The 20,399-nt window shown below is 37.0% G+C and overlaps 1 protein-coding gene and 1 non-coding gene across 2 annotated transcripts in view; one reads left to right on the forward strand and one right to left on the reverse strand.

Moving 5' to 3' along the window:
- Kdm3 (Lysine demethylase 3) overlaps nucleotides 1–20,399 on the forward strand; it is a 168,568-nt gene that overhangs the window by 18,336 nt on the left and 129,833 nt on the right. The window lies entirely within an intron of this gene.
- LOC149500178 (U6atac minor spliceosomal RNA) lies at nucleotides 7,181–7,270 on the reverse strand. The gene has a single exon (XR_016325276.1). It is a non-coding gene; the product is annotated as a U6atac minor spliceosomal RNA (small nuclear RNA).

Raw genomic sequence — 20,399 nt, forward strand, 5'->3', positions numbered from 1 at the left:
GGCTTCGCTTGAATAGTAGTGCACGCGATGTAAAGAATTTTATTGGAGTTTTAGTAAGGAACCCTAATTATTTTTTAAATTTAATAAATATAGCCTATATCACCCGGGGATAGTGTAGCTTGCCAACAGTGAAATATTTTTTTAAATCGGTCCAGTAGTTTCGGAGCCTATTCAATACAAACAAACAAACAAATCTTTCCTCTTTATAATATTAGTATAGATATACCGTAAATATCTATCTTAGACGGCACATTTGTGTAGCATCATGTGTATTTCTGGAAGACAGTATCTTTGCGGGGTATAAAGATTATATCTTTTGAGTATTAATCTCGTTGTGCAATACAATCTTGCTCGTTTGGGTCTCGTTCCAAACAGGTTCAACCAACTGAGTATTATCAGATTTTACGTTTGGTCATTTTGACACTTCGAGGTACTTAATCGTATGATTCCGCTGTATGATGGTCTACCATGAAAGCAGCGGCTGTTTGATCGTAAGCTATATCTGAATGATAAACATCTGAGTTCGGCTGGATAATATTATTTTGCAGTACAGTAACACGTATTAAAGTTAACGTGTATTCAAATTTAGATTTTAGTGATATGACCAATTAAAAATACCCAAACCAGACCAGACTAAAAATTAAGAAATAAAGACTTATTATTATATATTTGCTTAACACTTTATGTTTATGTTTCCGTTGGCCAAGGAACACAAAGCATCGAGAAAAATACATATTCTATATCAATTACAATCTTATTTGTACATAGTTTAATATACCAATTTAAACAGTTTTATTTCTTAAACTGAATTTTAAACGAAAGTAGGCCTTTATTTGTCCCTTTTATACCATGTAATTAATTTTAGCATTTCAGATATTCATTTTGAAACTTATTTCGTTTTGAATTTGTATTATTTAATATATGTCAACCCATTTTATTAAAATATTCATTCAATAGGTTACCGTTTTGTGAGCGATTATATTACTGCGATTTATTATATCTATTTTATGAATATTCTAATCATATGTCCTGGGATCTAGTTTATATTGTATTTCATAGGTATTCCAGACACTAGTCAAAAAAAATTTCTTTGTTCTGTTTTTTTGTTTGTTTCTGTTAATCAGAAATTTTATTTGTATTATGCTACAATGACATAATAATGAGGGATTCCTTTCAATCAATTCACGGTCGAAAAATTAAGCTACATTTTGACGAACACATAAGCCACATTTTGAAATATTTATTTACTATAAATATTTATTTAAGCAATAAATTATCAAGTGATAAAGTTTAGTGTTTAAATGTTATTAAATTATTATTATATAACCATGGAGACATCTTTGCCATTGATTTTGTCACGCTCTTTATCCTGTTTGACTATCGCTATTTTTCAAGGCGTTAAATAATATAATCAGCCGAAACAGCGACGGCCTTGCTTGCTTAACATTTCAACATCGGTATACACAACAAACTACGGTCATCGACCTAATGCCAGAGAACCTTGTTATTGTTCATTTTGAATCAACGCAAATGAAATTTTGAATAGTGAAATGATAACGCTGTCGCGAAAGATGTTTCATGGGTTTGTTAAATTAAATATAAGACTGTGTTTTCTTGTTGTTGCAATCATCTAAGAGTAAATTATCAACGCAACTTTGATTTAAGGGATGTTTTGTGTCTCCTTCGGAAGCGCTCGGGCAGCTGTTAGCAAACCTCACCTCCTCCTGGCTGAGCCTTTGCTCGCCCACCTGTCCTGGTAAAACTGGTAAGGCCACAGGGCCACCAGTAATCCTTCAATCATTAAAAAATGATGTTTTGTTTTGTTTATAATCAATAGCAAATACCGTTGATTATTTTTTAAAACAGCATCAACGTTGACTTCAGCATGACGTATAGCAAATTAATGAAAGGTAAAGTGAGTGCGTAGCAAGAGCATCTTTCTGTCTCTCTCCCACTTCAAAGGCAGTGAAGTCATAAATCGAAATAATAATATGTAATTTTTTTCTTTTTAAAACCTTCGCTTTTAGGTTTGAAAGAATTGCCGCTCTTCTGAACGAGTTTTTTTTTCACAATTTGTTAACCAATTTTTTATAAAAACAATGAACACATTGACTCAACGAGTCTATCTACCTGAGTCTGTTATGTAAATTTTCTTATGAAAGATTCTCTAGTTATAATTTTAAATAGCTCAAAAATTTTGCCGTAAAATTCTCTGATGACGAATACAAGATAAAGAAAAATGTTTCCATGAGTAGTGAATATTGATAAATGATGAACGGAAATATGATTAATGTCATTAATGTCTGCGTTGAAGGAAGGAAGTAATAAGTTATGCCCTTTTATGCGTTGATAATATGCCAGTAACAATAAATGCCGATATTGACAGGACTCGTCGCATATTTCAGTTTGGCTATTTATATAATATTATTAGGTTATTAAAAATTATGAAATGTCAGCCTTTTAAAATAAACCTAGTTGTTTTTCGAATATTAATTCGAACGACCAATTATTTTCAATGCTCAAATGTTCTGTATATTTCATTAGAATTATAATAATTATACCGTTTCGAAATACAAGAAAGAGATAGCAATATTTCGAGGTGATTGAAACCCTCCTAGTATGGGGGCAAAGAACGATTACATGCAACCCCATTTTAAACCTACCGTGGAAAACGAGCGGCTTCCAAAACTAGGTCAGAACGTGAAGGGACGAATTTGGGACGAACCCTAAGGGAGAAATGGGAACGTTAGTTACTGCCTCCGAGTTTATATCTCCAGCGAGATGAAATAGAAAATCCGCCCGAAAATGTTACATTTAAACCGGCTTTATCCGTATATGTATTTAGATAAAATATTCGCTGTCTTTATTGTGATCGATGGATGTTCATTTATGTCAGATCTATCGCATTATTATCGAAAAATGTAAATTTATCTCGTTTCACCTTCAATAAATACCATATGTTACTATACAATATTTATATTCACGTAAGTGCTTTAGTCATGTTTGCAACTCTCGAAAGCCTTGGAAAATACCAATCCGTTATATATTTCATGAATATGTATTACGTGTGCATTTTTTTCACTAGAAAACAGATCTGCATGTATTGTTTAACGCGGGAAAGTTTCGTTGTTGTAAATGATTGAACAGCTTCTGTAATAAAATGCACCGTCTAATCTAAAATATTTTTCTATTCAATTAATATTTGTAATTTATCATCAAACTTATTATGTTCTATAATTTAATTATTTGAATAAAATACTTATTTTTAGATTCTGATCTTCATGATTTTATTAAAAATCCTTGTACATTACGTCTCAGAATTGTGTGATTGAAAATTAGGGGTGTGTTTGTTTAACATATACGCCAAATACATTGTATACATTCGTATTTTGGATTGATCAACGCAGTTTGGACCATTGAAACATTGGAGCCCACCTCGAGATATTCAAGTCGAATCTAAGCATACCGAGCCACGAACCCTTTTTAAGAGCTATCTAAGTCTTCAATAATGTCATTTATAATAAATGTACATACATTTTCTGATCTTAATTAACACTGAGAGCCTGTCATCTTCGCCGGCAATACTTTTTTTTTCGCTAGATCAGTGGACGAGCTCACAGCCCACCTGGTGTTAAGCGGTTACTGGAGCCCATAGACATCTACAACGTAAATGCGACACCCACCTTGAGATATAAGTTCTAAGGTAATCTCAGTATAGTTACAACGGCTGCCCCACACTTCAAGCCGAAACGCATTGCTGCTTCACGGCAAAAATAGGCAGGGCGGTGGTACCTACCCGTGCGGACTTACAAGAGGTCCTAACACCAGTAATATGCTCTGCGTCCATCTGGTCCGGCGGCCACATATTCAACTTGTCCGTTTATGTGCAGGCGGACGACGTTCGACCCAAGCGGAAGTTCGCTCGAAGCATTTCACTTTCAGTAGTAGTATTGTACGGTGTGTTAGAACCGAAATGTAACATCCTTTCTTTTGTCCCTACCTAATCGCTGGTAGCCTAAGGGGCTATTCCATCTACGTCCGGACGGGTAGGTGAGCTCACGGGCTCAACCTGAGAGAATTTGCTAACACTAGCCCCTAGCAAGAGCAGTGCTTCGCAGAGTCTACCACCGGAACGGAATCGCGACCCACTGAGAAGATCCGGCGAGAAATTCAGTAGGCATCATTTTGAATCATAAACCGAGGTCATATCTCCAAATACCCGGTGTTGATGCCGGCCGCAAACTAGGCAGCATTGACCACTAGATCAACTGTTACATTATATTTTTCTTATTTTAAATGTCTCGATAATTTTGGTCCTTGTTAAACGTGTTGGAAAAATCGTGTTGTGTGAGCTTCATTGTTTTTATTTATTTTTAATCATTATTATATACTATGATTATGGTCGTACAAGGTCGATTTCAACGGAGAAAATCACCATAATTAATACCCGTAGATATGTTATCGACATCTAGTGGATTTAGATATTTTTCTTAAAAGTTCTGAGTTATGTATTGCAGAATTGTCTTTATATTTCCATTGTTTACATAAATATGTTTTCTTTAGTCATAACATAGTGCATTATTTACATGGTCATCGTTATGTGGTACAAAAAAAACTATTCGCTTATTCAACGTGATTTGTTTTACAGTTTTGTAATTGGGTTAAATGGATAAACATAAACAAAAACTGAGATTATATTACATTAAAAAAAGCAAGTTCATTGTGATAGCCTGACTAAAACAAATTTCTATTAAGGTACAGTATATTTTTCACAAACAAAATATTAGACCATATTTAGATTTATTCTAAATGGGGTCAGGCGTGTACGTACAAAATATTATTGTATAAACCGTTAGTAGAGGCTTTTCGTGAAATACCAAACAACGGGTTGTGTTCTTAATAAAATTTATAATGCGATGTATAAGCATTACCTACGATAGCAATCGAATTTGAAATCAAAGCACGTCGCAAAGAGGCCAGCTGGTGGCGGTTGTGTTGTGTCGCAACTACGAGATTTCGTAACAACTAATTTTGTTTCTTTGACGACATGTGACGTAATTTTCATAGCGTTATTTGTACAATGCCATCGGAACAAATCGCGTATGAAAAATAAAATACAGTATTGTATTGTATATGTATTTACAAAATCAGGTACCTGCAACAGTGTCGCGTTATGCGTAGCGCCCAAGAATTGTGGTGAACAAAATGATTCTGTACGAATATATTACAAAATATCAGTTTGATTCCAACCTTTTATGCTAACCTTTAAAGAATTATAAGAAATATTTTTATATCACTACACGTGTTACGTAAATTAAAATTTAAAAGGTTATGTTAGTTACTCTGTTTAATAAAATTGAAAGGTGTTATATTACATTGTTTTTTGTCCATTCACCTACTATAATAGTCACATTCTACCAAGTTCCATTATTCTTTACTAAATCCGCCTACAAACATTTTATGATTATTCCAAAAACGTGTCCTAATAATAAAAGTACAACAAACATGACTACATTAAGGTACTGAAAAAAAATTATACTTAATTAAGTTACGTATTTACCGCCAATAAATACATAATCTAGCAGAAAAGCTGATGCAATAGAATGGCTTCAGACTCAATTGCTCAACGAAAAAGTATTAACATTAATTTAAACTTAAAATCTTTGAAAGTTTTATTTTTCTGTCTATGAGCCAACCCTGAATTTCAATTTCAGTTCATTGATTTGGGTTTTCCGTGTGAACCAATGTTCCAAATGCATGTCCAAATACTTAACCAAATCAGAGTGAGGTTTTTTTGTTTTTTTTTTTCGGGCCGGGGATCGAACCTCCCTTTAGGTCCCCGCGCCTTCTGGTGCAGGTGCTGACCGGGCACGGATGCTTCGGGAAGTACCTGCGCCGGATAGGGGCTGAGCCGACGACGAGGTGTCACCATTGTGGACACGACCTGGACACGGCGGAGCATACGCTCGCTGTCTGCCCCGCGTGGGAGGTGCAGCGCCGTGTCCTGGTCGCAAAGATAGGACCTGACTTGTCGCTGCCTGGCGTCGTGGCGTCGATGCTTGGCAGCGATGAGTCATGGAAGGCTATGCTCGACTTCTGCGAGTGCACCATCTCGCAGAAGGAGGCGGCGGGGCGAGTGAGGGAAAGCTCTCCTCACTACGCAGAAACCCGCCGGCGCCGAGCAGGGGGTCGGGACCGGGGTCGTATCCGTGACCTGGCCCCCTAAGAGCTAGGGGTCCCACCCGTTGTGTGCGGGGAGAGACCCAGACGTGGGGTGGCGTGCTTTGCACGCTCACCCGCAATAGGAAGCCGGGTGATGGTAGACCGCGTTCCCCCGACCGCTCTGGGGGAAGGTGTAACGCGGCGCCATCAAAGCGGGCTCTCGGCCCGCTGAACGAGGGAACCGGTGGTTGTGTCGCTGGCGGCCACCGGTCCGGCGTCCGTGGGACGGTGGGATGGATGTAATGTGCTCTGCGTCAACCCTGTCCCGCCGTTTCAATAGCCCCGACTGGGCTCCGGCCCGGTCCGAGGTAGGGCGCCGGTTGTGAGCGGCAGGAGTTTTTAGTGAGGTTCAACTCCCACATACCTGCCGCGCGGGTGGGGATCCGGCGATTTTCTCCTGTGGAAAGAAAAAAAAAAAAAAAAGGTCCCTGCGCCTAGGGGGCGCGCGGGGTATGTGAGACTCAACGATCTGCAGGTGTTGAGAGCAGATCGCGGGCCCAAGGATTTTAGGGCCCACCCACTAAACGACTCCCGACGTCCGATCTCCGTCCAGGGTCAGAACCCGGTCAGAGTAGGGGGGTTCCCGCGGTCAACACTACAACCAGACAAGCGGCGCCACCCCGAGGACGCCCGACCGACGGGTCGTCGAGGCGATAGTCGACGACCGACGACGTCGGTCTCCGCGGTACGGCGGCCCTGCCAGGCCGCCCAGGCGATGCCGCTGGTGTTCCGGGATACCCCGCTGGGCCAGAACCAGCCTGCCGGGTCGGAACGCGATACACCGCCAACCGGGTTGCTCTTCCACAGTATGTTCGGCGACGACAGCGACGACGAAAAACCGACGCGTCGTCCCGTCCTCCTGGTGCCAGCGCGCTAGAGTGACGGTAGCGTGCGGCGCAGCCTCAAACCCCTTAGGTCGCCCCGTGACCATCACCGGGAGGAGACTGCCTCCAAAAAAAAAAAATGTTTGGTTAATAGTGCCTTAACCAAATTGTGTGTTCCATCCTTGTCAAGGGGAGTGCTAACCGTCTCTCCTTTCAATAGACACAATCAGAGTGAGGTTGACTTAACTGCAGGTTTCACTGAGGGCAGATGCTATATGTGATGCTATATGTCACCTGATTTGATTTTCAGGCACTAAAGCGACAGATATTTAACCAACTGCTGTTTTTAAACAGTGCTCCTAGAAGGCATAAGGAAGCTTTATTAAATTTGAACAAATATTTTACCAGATATTTTATCTGCGAGATGAGGTCTAAACTGTAAATTGAATACAGCACGGAAGTAAGCACTAAGCTCTCTGACACTTCTGCATTTATTTCATGACTTGCACGTGCATCATTTTCTTTGTCTTGAAAGATTATATTTTTAAGGTATGAAAAGCAATCAAAATGGGTATGCGAGAGGAATAAATAACTGACTGAATAAATAAGAATGATTAATGCCAAACTGTGTGAAATGTCTGCTATATATCGAAGATACTGGAATCATACTCTTGCACTAAAGGAACGCTCTTATTTTGTACACTCGATGCCCTTGTTCTGCTGTATTGTGTAGGCGTGCATACATTGAAAACTAGATTAATCGTCGTTGCTTTTCGGGTTGGCAATCCCAAACCTTAAGAGGAATCGGCAGGAGACTAATGGGAAGACAGGAAGTTACAGTAATAGCTCGTTAACGAGGTTAACATGACTAAAAGTTTGTGATTGGAATATAAATATCTGAAATTACCATTTCTGAACACCCTTGTAAACGCAAATTTTCGTGGCAACTCCTTTAAAACATGAGGTTTTGAGCCCGGGACAGATTTCAGCCAAGTTCATGTGTTCGTTCAAATTCATTTTGCAGTCAATTTTAATACCACAAAGATATGATACAAAACACGTTTAAATATTTCTTGACGCGACTTTGTTTCCCTAAAATATTAATGCTATTCAAAATAGCGCTTCATTCTTCTCGCAGGGTTAATTGTGAATACAGAATTCCCTTCCTTTAAACTTTGCATTTAATATTTCAGAGCCGTTAACGAACAACAAAGATCTTGGAAAGTTAATAAAATGATAATGATGTTAAGGGGTAGATAACATATAGAATTCAGGAAAAAAGGAAATTTTTCTATTGGCTTCAGGGGAGAAAATCTACAAAGAACAACAATATTCGTATTGAATCACGTAATTGTAAAATATCGTAATTCGAAGCGTTGTTGCTCAGGTATTTTTTAAACAACCGTGTTATTGGACCTAACGTTTCGAATTAACATAGTTATTTAATTTGTAAATTTAAAATGTTCTAAGAATTAATATACTCTAAGAATGAATATATTCTAATTTAGTTAAACCTTTGTGGTATTTTTTATCTTAGAGGAATTGGCTCAGATCTTTGCTTATAAGAAAAAAATGGCCTAGAATGTGCAATTCACAGAACGCTTTTTGGGTGTACTAAATGGGTATCTACCGACCTTTTTTTTCCTACCTAAGCTGATAGCTTTGAGAGGCCATGTCAGCGCAACCCTAGCGTGTACGTGAGCTTACGGGGCTCAAACCTAACGACGTTGCTAACACTAACCCTAACAAGAGCGTCAGTGCTTCGCAGAATCTACCACCAGATCGGAAACTGAGAAGATCCGGCGAGAAGCTCAGTGGTCGAAACATCTGTAGGTTAATTTACTCGCAGATCCCATCGTCGCAAGCGACGGGTTCGGCGGGAACGATGACCGGTACTTGAGGAGCTTAAAAGTGCCGTTAGTTGATCGGGAGGATCCGAAATGACGTATTTAGGGCGACGTCGACTTTTTACCATCAACCACCGGCTAGCCTATGAACTCCAGGTTGATAACTGTGGATCGGGAGACAGTTTGTTGCACCCTGTCGTAGCCTAAGATCCAATTCTATCCTGCGTAGTACCCAGTATAGGCATTGCAAAATTCTGATGTTAGTTAATTTAATATGTTCTTATTAGATCTTAAGTTTACAAGTCACGTTTGGGACTTAACTACTATTAGGCCAAAGAAATTAAAAAAACAACATAATAATTTATTTCATCATTCTTTTGTCAAACAAAAGACACCGAAATTTATTAAACTATTATTATACAAAATTTACACGTGTACATACTGTTCAAAATGATTGAATTCTCCAAGGACAAAGTAACAACGCGCCTTGTTGTCAAATTGTAGTGATAACCATAATTAGTTTTAATGCATTTTGCGTTGTGTGCGAGAATGCGATGATTTTTTTAGTTTCGGAGTCATTTGGAAGGCAAAGCCAAGTTGGCGTCCAAAATGCTGAGGGCCGTTCGGATTATCGATAATCCCACTCTCACGGATCGTTTGGAACCTCTGCGTCTGCGGAGGGACTTCGGTTCCCTCTGTATTTTGTACCGTATGTTCCATGGGGAGTGCTCTGAGGAATTGTTCGGGATGATACTGGCATCTCGTTTTTACCATCGCACCGCCCGCCACCGGAGTAGAGTTCATCCATACTACCTGGAGCCACTGCAGTCATCCACAGTGCGTTTCCAGAGGTCTTTTTTGCCACGTACCATCCTGCTATGGAATGAGCTCCCCTCCACGGTGTTTCCCGAGCGCTATGACATGTCCTTCTTCAAACGAGGCTTGTGGAGAGTATTAAGCGGTAGGCAGCGGCTTGGCTCTGCCCCTGGCATTGCTGAAGTCCATGGGCGACAGTAACCACTCACCATCAGGTGGGCCGTATGCTCGTCTGCCTACAGGGCAATAAAAAAAAAAACACCAAATAGACAAAATAAAACAAATCACACAACTTCACTCCTCGCGTTCCCGCCAAAAAGTCCTTCGTTCCTCGAAGTGCAATTTGGGCAAAGATTAAAATAATTCAGAAAACGACGAGTTAACTCATAGAATACGAATAATATTACAGTAAAGAAATTGTACAAATATCCATTTTTATAGATAATAAGTGAATGTTTTCTATAACAACAACAAAATGACTTTCATCATTGTTATCAGACAATCACCTCAGTCAATGTACTTACTTGGCTATTTGTAATATTGATAATGAAATTGCAATATCTGCAATTAATGATTGGGTTGTATTGGATTGATAATATTAAAATTGGTAAACAATCAGAATATAAGTTGATAAACAAGTAATGTTTAGGTTATACGGGTTAATTTTCTATTAAAAAATTTAAACAATAATAATACATACATTTGTTCTTTTATTGTCATAAAAATAATATTAAAAAATATTACATTAAAAGATATTGAAATAAATTTATAAATAAATTGAACTAAATTTGAAAACAATCAAAAGTATGCCATGTGAAAAACATACAACTGTCTTAAAAAGAGAACAACCAACTGGCCAAATAAATATAATTTAAAATATAAATTATGGGTTCGTCCGTGATCTATTAGTTGTGTATTGGTACAGTAATTATTTATAGATTTCTTCGTTTAGTTCATTTTTCGTTGTCATTGCCACTAAATTAGAGCCTTCTGGTGGACCATCGTATGCATGTAATACTGTAAAACAAATGGTTGACTTTTTGTTTCAGTAGGAAATCGTCTGACTATCAATGGGTTGGTGAATATCGTAGTTGAACCAGCTCCACAACTACCTTCACCACTCTGCATTTTGACCGCTCTCATCCTTTGAGGGTTTGTCATTAGTGCAAATCCCATGTATCCAATGTGTCTGAAACTTTCCTCTGAGCCTCGTTCTCTCTATCTGCTTACCTGAAAACATTCTGATCTTTTTTTTTATTTATTGCTTAGATGGTTGGACGAGCTCACAGCCCACGGTTAAGCGGTTACTGGAGACCATATACATCTACAACGTAAATGCGCCACCCACCTTGCGATATAAGTTCTAAGGTCTCAAGTATAGTTACATTCCATTTCTTGTAAATATGAGAGAAGTACTCTATCACCATATATAGAAGTTGAGTTCTAAGAGGATGGACACGTCGGTACGGTGAGCCACAGGAATATTGAGCATTTATTTTCAATACTACATCTGGTCGATTAAAATAATTAAATTTGATTTATCCGTGCTCAAGATACCTCGACATTGCGATTCGCTACGAACACTGATGTGACCTTGCCACAAACAGAACGTACCTAATTGAGAGAAACACAATTTTTTATCTCCCTTTATTTCGTTTGTTCTCCTAAAAACATCTAAAACGTTACCTTTGCTCTCTATTTGTGTATATAAAAGTAAAGTATTACCTACAAGAAAAAATAAAAGGAACAAAAACTAAGTATTCCATCTCCATAAAGTAAATACACTAAAGTTCACTCTAATCGGGAAAAATCTAAGCCTATAGTGACCCAAATTAAAATGGTATTTCTAAAAAAGATTTGTTTTGTGTCGAACTATTTATTTTTAAAGAAACAACTGTACCTGAAATATTCACGCCCATTTCGTTGCTTGATACCAAACAAACTACTAGATACTAATATTTTAATGCATAAATTTTTTTCCGAGACGTTAGGCTCTTAACTCGTTTATTACGTCATTCTTCAATTATAAATGCAACTCTGTTTCCAAGGTTGTTGGAAAAGAAAGATCTTGAAAAGGCTATTACAGAAATCTAAACTGCCAAGAATCTTCCCTGCCCGTCATTAGATAACACCTAATTCGTCTGTTGCCTTGAAATAGAACTCAAAACCGAACTTGGACTTGGTCACTTGTGGTCCCATCTCTAGGGTTAACAACACTTGCTGCTGATGGATACGCTAAAAGAACAATTTAGTAATAAATGATCGAATATGATATAAATGAAGAACTTGTTCCCTCATTAAAATTAATAAGAAACACAAAACTAAAGTGTGTCCCTAATTAAATAGAGAAGCGATAAAACCAGGATCTTTAAGTAAGCAAAATGGAAGTAAGTAGTGTAGTGTAAGTAGTAAAGTCAAATATTTTGTTGAGTGATATAATAATTGAATTATCTCTTTTGTATCACTGCGACTGTGTTGTTCATTGCCATATTTACTTTCTAATGTAGGTATTATGCAGTAACTACCTATTCGGCCTACTTAAAGGGCGAAAGCCGTAAGCAAGAGCATTTTTGGCGCCTTCGTTATTTCTTTAAATTTACTATCACCGGCCTCAAATAATGATCAACAATAATTATAGCAAACACATCCAATGTGCTTTTGTAATCTTACTGTTTGTTAAGATAACAAATAACTATGGACAATAACACTTTTGTTTCTCAGAGCTAAACTACCTGACCAAACATAAATTAGCAAACATTCTGCTGTAGGTAATAAAATAAAAATCGACACGTTCTCAACAAAGCAGAACGTTCGCCGTCTGATGAGTGTGATGACCGCTAAGAATGCATCTCACGTGCCGCTTACAGCTGCTTCCCCATTCTGTTCGCGGTAAGGAATATTTGAATAAAGAACATTTCTTTTTAAATGCAAAATAATTTAGGTGGAAGAATTACATTGACCATTTTATGAACACAAACTCTTGAAACAGTACAAGAGAACTACTACATACAAATATATTTGACCAATACTGAAACCGCGATAGAAATTCCACTAAGTCAGACGTTATACTTATAATAAATAATAAATAAATTTAAAACTATTTCCATTTTTAAACTCATTTACGTATATATTATGTATTGTACGTATGTACTCAGAGTAAATGTAATCTGAACCCCCGTTACCGGTAGCCCCCTTTATCCCGCCGGACTGGAGGCTTTATCAGAGGAGCTTTATAAGCAACATCACAATGCAAGGCACTTATAAATGGAATCTAGCTTTACTGCCCGGACTGTGCGCCCGTCGAAGGGAGAATCGTTAGGAAGTACTCGTAAATATTTTATGTTACAGTTACTGCGAGTCTTCCATTTCAGTATTTTTACCAAATAAGAAGCTTCCATACAAACACTTTTATCACGTACTCTAAAAGCAAAACAAATAAAAGTATTGTCGATTTCGTGCGTGGTACAACTATACCTATGCTTAGTTCTGTCATGGTACGGTGTAAAATACTGGCTTTTGTGTCGATTAACCGTTATTTCAATGCAGTTTCGTTTAAAATCCAAGAAAGGTTTTGATCACGTTTCAAAGAAGCGGCGGGATTTACGTTGTGAATTCTATAAGCCCTGGTAACCGTAGAAAACTAGGTCGGGTACGAGCTGATCAGGCCATTGAAGCTAATAATTAATTATTATTATTTTGCTTATATGGGTGGACGAGCTAATAGCCCACCTGGTGTTAAGTGGTTACTGGAGCCCATAGACATCTACAACGTAAATGCGCCACCTACCTTGAGATATAAGTTCTAAGGTCTCAGTATGGTTACAACGGCTGCCCAACCCTCATTACTGCTTCACGGCAGAAACCACAGAAAACAGAAACAATGGCTGCCCAACCCTTCAAAGCGAAACGCATTACTGCTTCACGGCAGAAATAGGCGGGGTGGTGGTAGCTACCCGTGCGGACTCACAAGAGGTCCTACCACCAGTGGTTATGAGTTTTCAATTGACATTAGACGTTGCAATGCTATGTGATATTGACACAATTTACTAGGATTTCTCTGATAGTAGCGATTCGATAAAACGTATTTGATAAATACTTTTTTTGTTATCTATACCTTTGCGGAAGGGCTAAAAGCATTCTGAATGTAATGTATCATGTAAAACGAAACATATTATTACAAACAAAGGCTGATTGTTTTTCTTCGTCGCAATATTCGTTTTTTTATTAAATATGTCCGCTTAAAACATATTCATAAAAACTTGTAAACCACATCAAACACATTACAGAATATATCATGAACAGTATCAAGATTAGGCAGCCATTTAATGACCAAACACACCAGTATAACATGTTTAATAATGGTAATACAAAAATGGAAATAAGCAAGTTCGTTGTGATGAACCGATTTGCTCGCGTAGTGTTGTTTCATTGAATATGGATCACGCGAGGTCGGTCACTGCCAGCAAGGTCAATAATAAATCGATCGTAAAATAATACAGTGAAAATATTGTGAGATGTTAATTTTATTACGTAACTCGAGCGCTTAATATTTATGACAATAAAACTTTTTAGAAAATTATTGATCGACTTCTTATCAGTTTCGTCTCGTTTAAGCAATCATTAACTACAACGTATAAATAAATTACAAATTTTCATTTGTCATTAAAACCCTAAAACCATAGAAAAGTTAAAATTATTTATCTTAAGTTTTCAGCACTATGCCGCCTAAAAATATTGTTTAGTCATCGTGTTTTTATAATAAGACCGATTGTTTATGATAACCAGTATTCGCCCAACGATCGAAATTCAACCATAATCACTGGGTATCTCAAGATTTAGATTGATTTTATGTTTTCCATTTTCTCATTTGTTTCACTGTTGACGTTTTCAACAACAACAAAAAATATAATCAGCTGACACAAGTAGGTATCGGCAGGTATTGTAGATACATGGAACATGGTACTTAACTGTTATGTTTTTTCTTATTTAATACTAGCTGACCTGTCAGACTTCGTAGTGCCTCAATCGATAAATAAAAGACCTAAACTTTTGTATAAAATAAACTTAAAACAAACAAAAGGAATCCGTCCGACGGGGGACACATCAAACGGAAAACAAAATTGTTATTTTTATTTAATTCCGAGCATTTTCATATTTATCTACCTTTTAAAACTTCTCTGGACTTCTACAAATAACTCAAGACTAAAGTTAGCCAAATCGGTCTAGTCGTTCTCGAGTTTTAGCGAGACTAACGAACAGCAATTCATTTTTATTATATAAAAGATAGATGTATGTATTTCTCGGTTAATATTTTTATGAATACTCTTACAATAAACGTGAACTAAAGCCTTCAAAATAGCTAGACGTAGTTTCACCTGCTTTTAAAACACCTGCTTAGTATCTTTCGTGTGTAGCCATTGCTATAAAAAAAGCACTTTTTAAAATTATATAAATATTGACTTATATATTTACACATACGATAATTAATTAACTTGAGTACAAAGATATATATTCGAACGCCTTGTCTGGTGATTTGGGTTGGGTTTGACATTTTTGGGATTAATGTACCTGCACCACGTAAGTTTACGAGAGGCGTCAAGGTGAACAACCACACAACTGTTCTCATGATCTGTTTAAACAAGTTTCGTTATCATAATTTCGGTAGGTATATCATTACTGCACAGCAGTTCTGAGAAATACACTTTCTTTTGACTTTTGACTTTTTTTAAGTCTCAAAATATTACGCGTATCCATAGATAGAGAGTCGAATTGCATAAAAATAGAAATTCACCGTATTTTTCACGCGAGAAATCTAAATATGGTGAGAATTTGTAAATGAGTAAAAAATATATATTTGACTGCGTGAACGGTGCTAATTTAAAAGTTTTAAAAAGCGAAAGTGAATCACATGCAACAGAATTAGATAACACGTCGGACTTAAAGATAATAAAAAAGTTCTGATTCGGAATCAATGAAACTGTTCAGAAATATACAACAATCTGTGACCAAGACAATGCAACGAACATACAGTTTTATACAAATGTAAAAATTAAGAAATTTAGTTAACTGCGTTTGACTCTAAGCTAATCTAAGCTAATATATTTTCTATAATAATGTATTGTCTATGGTACACCGCAACATACCTGCAATATTTTTATATTTTACAGAATTTCTGTAAATTAAACGGTTGTCTGGAAGAGATCGCTTTTAGCGATAAGACCGCCTATTGTACATACGTGCTTTTTGACTGTTTTTTTGAATGTAAATTGTGTTGGTGTGCAATAAAGTGTATTCTCTCTCTCTCTAATCTGTAGATAATATTTATAATACAGTTACATTAGTGGCTATTCCACGTTTCGTTTTGCCCAAGGATAGGCAAGGAGTGTTCTCGTCGAATTAGTCGAATACGACAAAGTTCCAAAAAGAACAGTGCCACGGATAACCATAAAGAACCTAACACTGTTTGTTCAGAAAGGTATATTATATTATATTACATTATTTGATGTTTACTATTTCAACAGTCTTATCGCATCCATATCATTTCCAAAACCAGAAAGGTGTAAAAACGACCAGAAATACACTTAGTCATTTTTTAATTGGCGGCATTGTTTTGTTTTACCATTAACATGTTACTAGAACTAGGGCCTTGTAAGCCCGCAGTCATGTGTTCCCATTATCGTTATTTTACACAATTGAGATTTAAATATGTGTCAATGTGGCTGCATTAAAGTTATAATGTCTATGGGTTCCAGTTAGACACGAGAACCCTCTCATCGTGGCCGCCGGTAACTACATTCCCGATCCTGCGGATCGAATGGTAAACTGTCGACGTCGCCCAAAGCACGTCATTTCGGATCCTCCAGATTCACTAACGATGCTTTTAGGTGCCTCAAGCACCGGTCATCGTTCTCGTCGAACCCGTCGCTTGCGACGAAGGGCTCGGTGAGTAAACTAACCCACAGACAGAGCCCACTGAATTTCTCACCGGATCTCTTCAGTGGGTCGCGTTTCCGATCCAGTGGTAGATTCTGCGAGGCACTGCTCTTGCTAGGGCCAGTGCTAGGAACTTCGCCAGGTCTGAGTCCCGTGAGCTCACCTACTCGTCCGGTGATGCTGATGTAGCCTCTCAAGGCTATCAGCATAGGTAGGAAAAAAAGTGCGTCATGAGATCGTTCATCCACCTAAGGATTAAAAAAAGTGTGGAAACAGGGAATTATTTTTGTATGAAAATTATTTTAAAAGTACTAATGGCTTGGTATGACTCGTGCGGCATAAATCTTTTGCTAAGTGCCGACAATAACAGTAACTGTACAAAGCTTATAAGATAAGATAATTTAGAAGAAGATAAAGGAAAAATCGTTACTTTAAACTAAGAACTAAACAAAGCATAATTCATAATTCAAAAGCATGTATTGCTTTGAACGTCCAAGGTTACTGTTATCATGCCGATATGCAAGGAGTGTTTATCAGATTTTCTCACGCTTATTCTACTTTTGAATTGTAATGTGTTTGAAAAATACGATTGTAAATAATCAAATTGATTTATTAAAAATCCAGGCAAGTGCGTGCTCTATAGGTACTATGCATACAGATTAGGGTTTCCTAATTGGGATGAACGTACAAGGTTGAAATTCAATGTAAAGGCTAAAACAAAAGCTAAAATATCTTTGGCTCAAACAACTTTGAATGTCTTGTTTAAACAAATTATCATTAAAATATTGTTTACTTACAATAACAAAAATAATTCAGATTTTCCTCGAGATATTTGAAAAGATAAAGGAAACATGACAATTTTTACGATTTTAGAAAATTCAACATCTATACAACTTCGTAAACTTTTGAATCTAATTATTTACTGAAGCCATTTAAATTGAAATAATAAAGATCATTTAAATTTGAATTTAGAATGTAAGACAGAAAAACACGATTCTGTAACACGTTTTACCTTTTACGCTTCTGCACGCTAATATAATAATGAAATCATCTGTTCAATATGCTAATGTGCTATGTGCGTTGACCTAAAGTTTTGTTGTACACACTAGTTTTCCGTCTCAAGGTCGGCGAATGTTTAGTTTTAGATACTATCGTGAGATTCATAGTTTGTCCGCGCCGGTAACAGCGTTCAATGACCCACTGAACCTAGTAGGACCGGGTACTGCTCATAAGATACGAGTTACGTGCGTATTCCTCGTGGAACCCAGAGGCTCAATATTGTTGCGACTTGTTATATTGTAGATCAAATTTTTTTTTAGTTTATAAATATTTCATTTTCAATAACGTAATCCGAATTTGTGACATTTTCAATATAGTAATTTTCAGATCGTAATTTCATATGATAATGTAGTTAGCTGATTGATCACATAACCTACGTATTTTTGAATACTACTTAGTGTTCTAGTATAAATATTCGGATGCATGTTTTGCGTTCACAAGCCATACGCATTGATATTAATAATTACTGTAACATCCACCTGTATGTTAAATAGTGTTTTATACCATTGAATTGAAGTAATAATAATCTCGCGCTCGGCCTAGTTTTACAACCTTGACGTAGGTACTAGACGATTCTAATAATAATAGCAGACTCGTTTCCACATCGCAGGAGTGCAGATTCAATGGATAAGTAAATAAAAAAACTGTGACGTCATTCTTGTTGTGTGACCCGTCGGAATTCAAAAGTCGTGAATGTCGAAAGACGACTATTGCTTCGTGCGGTTTTCTAATCGTCCAAGTTGTAAACGTTTGGCTGGCGTACAAAGCCTGTTTACACAAATAACCAATATTTCAACACCACATAATTCATTCGAACATTTCCCAAACGTTAACGATACGGCGATTGATGAAAATCAGATAACTGTACGGATTAACGAAGTACTAATATTTAATGCGAGGCGTTTCATTGGATTCTTTTAAACAGTTGCTAAGGTCTTCGATCGTATATGAGTTCTTAAATGTCTTTAATCGTATTTGACCATATCATCCAGATTTTAAACAGCGTGCTTAGTAGTAAATAACTTAATATACCAAAATAATAATAAAAAAAACTTTTTTTATTTTTTAATGCTTAGGTATATATTTTTTTGTATTAATAAATAATTAAAAATTATGTAGGCAGTGGCTTGGCTCTGCCCCTGGCATTGTTGACGTCAATGAGCGACGGTAACCACTTCCCATCAGGTGGGCCGTATGCTCGTCTGCCTACAAAGGCGATAAAAAACAGGTATGAGGACGAGCTCACGGCCCACCTGATGTTAAGTGGATATCGGAGTCCATAGACATCTACAACGTAAACGCCGCCAACTACCTCGAGATATGAGTTCTAAGGTCTCAGTTTTTACGGTACAACGGTTGTCCCACCCTTCAAACCGAAACGCATTACTGCTTCACGGCAGAAATAGGTAGGCAAGGTGGCGGTATCTACCCACGCGGAATCACAAGACGTCCTACCACCAGTAATTCCACAAATTATAATTTGCGCGTTTGATCTTTATTACACGATGATATTCCTTCACCGTGGAAGCCAATCGTGCACATTGTTAAGTTGAACATTGTTACTTCATTAGAAAAATTGGTACCTGCCTGCGAGATTCGAATACCTAACCGTTGCATTGCTAGATACGAATGCACCGGATGTCTTATCCTTTAGGCCACGACGACTTCAAAACTGCTCTTAATATGCACATAGAAAATGAACATACCTACTAATACATAAATTATTGTCGGGCCGAGTTATCGAGTTCTAGTTGTAAACCAAAAAGAAGAGGGTAGATAGATTTGTCTGCTCTTAACATCCTACCCGCATTCTTCAGTCTACCCGTGATCATGGCGGTTCGTTGCAACAGCGCGAGAAATTACGAGAACACATTTAATATTATGAATATCATGGTAAGAACTCTTTAAATAACAGTGTTAATAAAATAATACAGATTCTACTTACATATATTACATAACTTTGTTTTCAAATAAATTTGTTAACTTTAAATGGATCTTTTTTGTATAACGTCGATGCGAAGAGGAATAATTGCAATGAATCAAACGTATTAGTTTCGTGTCTTAAAAAAATATTATTCCATCATTTTATGTATTCAGAACACGCAATCAGTGTTATTCGTGATTTGACGAATGAAATTGAGTTTCTTTAAAAAAATCATTGTAAAAAACATAATTTAAAAATATATGCGATCGTCTCGATCCAATTCTAGTTTATTAAAAATTGTAATACATTCTTCAGTTCCATGTTCTAAAATTAAAAAGATATTGTGTTAAAAGGTAAGTGTAACAGGAACGCAAAACAACAGAGCTAAATACCACGATGAAAAACAATAACAAAACAATTGCGTAACGTTTAATTTTAACGCCTCGACAACGTTGGTGTTGCATATAAATCGTAACGTGTGTCCAATGCATTCGATGCACCGTCTACATGTTTTTATATTCAGTTTGTTTGCGGATGTGCTTACGTGCCCAACATTAATAAATAGGGGTCTTATTTTGGTACTTTTCGATTATCTTTAAAACGATACAAGCAATGGGTTTTTTGTGTAAGAAGTTATTAATGTTCTGTAAAGATACTTATATTACTGGCTGAAACAAACTCGAAATTTCATATTTTCTATTGAACGTTTTGTTAAGTGCGTGATCTGTTATATAAATCTTTATTTACATAATTAACGTATATAGGCGTTGTCAT

The sequence above is a fragment of the Bombyx mandarina genome, chromosome 23, assembly GCF_030267445.1.
Source record: "Bombyx mandarina strain Sakado chromosome 23, ASM3026744v2".
NCBI classification, from domain to species: Eukaryota; Metazoa; Arthropoda; class Insecta; order Lepidoptera; family Bombycidae; genus Bombyx; species Bombyx mandarina.